This window comes from Neophocaena asiaeorientalis, unplaced genomic scaffold (assembly GCF_003031525.2).
Source record: "Neophocaena asiaeorientalis asiaeorientalis breed wild unplaced genomic scaffold, Neophocaena_asiaeorientalis_V1.1 scaffold918, whole genome shotgun sequence".
In the NCBI taxonomy this organism is placed as follows: domain Eukaryota; kingdom Metazoa; phylum Chordata; class Mammalia; order Artiodactyla; family Phocoenidae; genus Neophocaena; species Neophocaena asiaeorientalis.
The window spans coordinates 1-3,213 of record NW_020174132.1 but is presented as its reverse complement, the minus strand read 5'-3'; positions in this window follow the sequence as shown (position 1 = coordinate 3,213).

Sequence of the window (3,213 nt, the reverse complement as noted above, 5' to 3'; positions counted from 1 at the left end):
GCTCACACAGCAGGAGGGCAGTGACTGCTTATTCTTCACAGTGATTGGTTATAATATTCGAATTTTATTAAATGGTCGGGAATTGGTCAGTGGTTAACCTCATATCAGCCTTAGGAAACAGTTTAGCTTATGCTTTCCAGAAGCATAAGCGAGAAATGACCCAGGTCAGGTTAGTCTCCTAAAATAAGCTAAATTAAGCCTTGCTTGCGTGACTAAACTGGTTTTGTCTGTTCATGGGGTTTTCAAGGCTGGTCTCAGTTTTTTATTTTTTTAAATTTTATTGGAGTATAGTTCATTTACAATGTTAATTACTGCTGTACAGCAAAGTGATTCAGTTATACATGTATATATTCTTTTTCATATTCTTTTCATTATGGTTTATCACAGGATATTGAATATAGTTCCCTGTGCTATACAGTAGGTAGGGCCTTCTTGTTTATCCATTCTATATATAATAGTTTGCATCTACTAATCCCAAACTCCCAATCCTTCCTTCCCCCACTTCTCCCCCTTGGCAACCACAAGTCTGTTCTCTGTCTGTGAGTCTGTTTCTGTTTCGTAGATATGTTCATTTGTGTCATATTTTAGATTCCACATATAAGTGATATCATATGGTATTTGTCTTTCTCTTTCTGACTTACTTGACTTAGTATGATAATCTCTAGGTCCATCCATGTTGCTGCAAATGACAAAATTTCCTTCTTTTATATGGCTGAGTAGTATTCTGTTACATATATGTACCACATCTTCTTTATCCATTCATCTGTCAATGGACATTTAGGTTGCGTCCATGTCTTGGCTATTGTAAACAGTGCTGCTGGGAACATAGGGGTGCATGTATCTTTTTGAATTAGAGTTTTCTCCGGATATATGCCCAGGAGTGGGATTGCTGGATCATATGGTAGCTCTACTTTTAGTTTTTTTGAGGAACCTCCATACTGGCTGCACCAATTTACATTCCCACCAACAGTGTAGGAGGGTTCCCTTTTCTCCACACCCCCTCCAGCATTTGTTATTTGTAGCCTTTTTTTTTTTTTTTGGCTGCACTTTGCGGCTTGCAGGGTGTTAGTTCCCCAACCAGGGATCAAACCTATGCCCTCGGCAGTGAAAGCTTGGAGTCCTAACCACTGGACTGCCGGGGATTTCCCTGTTATTTGTAGACTTTTTAATGATGGTCATTCTGACCAGTGTGAGCTGGTACCTCATTGTAGTTTTGATTTGCATTTTTCTAATAATTAACGGTGTTGAGCATCTTTTCATGTGCCTATTGGCCATTTATATCTTCTTTGGAGAAATGTCTATTTAGATCTTCTGTCCATTTTTCAATTGGGTTCGTTTTTTTTGTTATTGGGTTGCATGAGCCGTTTGTATATTTTGGAAATTAAGCCCTTGTCAGTCGCATCATTTGCAAATATTTTTCTCAGTCCAAAGGTTGTATTTCATTTTGTTTATGGTTTCCTTTGCTGTACAAAAGCTTATAAGTTTGATTAGGTCCCATTTGTTTATTTTTGCTTTTATTTCTATTGCCTTGGGAGACTAACCTAAGAAAACATTGGTACAATTTATGTCAGAATGTTTTGCCTATGATCTCTTCTAGGGGTTTTATGGTATCATGTCTTATGTTTAAGCCATTTTGAGTTTATTTTTGTGTATGGTGTGAAGGTGTGTTCTAACTTCATTCATTTACATGCAGCTGTCCAGCTTTCCCAAAACCACTTGCTGAAGAGACTGTCTTTTTCCCATTGTATATTCTTGCCTCCTTTGTCAAAGATTAATTGACTGTAGGTATGTTTGTTCATTTATGGGGTCTCTGTTCTGTTCCATTGATCCATATGTCTGTTTTGTGCCAATACCACACTGTTTTGATTACTGTAGCTTTGTAGTATTGTCTGAAGTCTGGAGGCTTATGCCTCCTGCTTTGTTCTTTTTCCTCAGGATTGCTTTGACAATTCTGGGTCTTTTGTGCTTCCGTATAAATTTTAGGATTATTTGTTCTAGTTCTGTGAAAAATGTAATGGGCAATTTGATAGGGATCACGTTAAATCTATAGATTGCTTCAGGTAGTATGGCCACTTTAACAATATTAATTCGTCCCATCCAAGAGTATGGGATATCTTTCCATTTCTTTGAGTCATCTTCAATTTCCTTTATTAATGTTTTGTAGTTCTCAGCATATGTCTTTCACCTCCTTGGTCAGGTTTATTCCTAAGTATTGTTTTTTGATGTAATTTTAAAATGGATTGATTGTTTACATTCCCTTTCTGATATTTCATTGTTAGTGTTAAGAAATGCAATTTCTTTTTTTTTTCCTGCTCCCTCCTCCACCCCTCTGCCCCTGCAACCAATTTCTGTATGTTAATCTTGTATCCTGCTACCTTGCTGAATTCATTGATTAGTTCTAGTAGTTTTTGTGTGGAGTCTTTAGGGTTTTCTATATATGGTATCACGTCATCTGCATATAATGACAGTTTTACCTCTTCCCTACCAATTTGAATAACTTCTATTTATTTTTTTCTTGTCTGGTTGCTGTGGCTAGGACTTCCAATACTATGTTGAAGAGAAGTAAGAGTGGGCTTCCTTGTCTTGTTCCAGATTTTAATGGGAAGGCTTTCAGCTTTTCACCGTTGAGTATTGGATTAGCTGTGTGTGGGTTTGTCATAAATAGCTTTTCTTATGTTGAGATATGTTCCCTCTATACCCACTTTGGTAGGAGTTTTAATCATGAATGGATGTAGAATTTTATTGCATGTTTTTTTCTGCATCTATTGAGATGATTATGGGTTTTTTTTCTTTTGTTGATGTGGTGTATCACATTGATTGATTTGCACATATCAGACCATCCTTGTGACTGTGGGATGAATCCAACTCGGTCGTGGTGTATGCTCTTTTCTATGTGTTGTTGGATTCAGTTTGCTAATATTCTGTTGAGAATTTTTGCATCTATATTCATCAAAGATATTGGCCTGTAATTTTCTTTTTTGGTAGTGTCTTTGTCTAGTTTCAGTATCAGGGTAATGGTGGCTTCATAGAATGTCTTTGGGAGTGTTCCTTCCTCTTCAGTCTTTTGGAAGAATTTGAAAAGGATCAGTATAAGTTCTTCTTTGTATGTTTTGTAGAATTTTCCTGTGAAGCCATCTGGCCCTGGACTTCTGTTTGTAGGGAGTTGGGATTTTTGTTTGTTTGTTTTATTACAGATTCTATTTCACTTCTAGT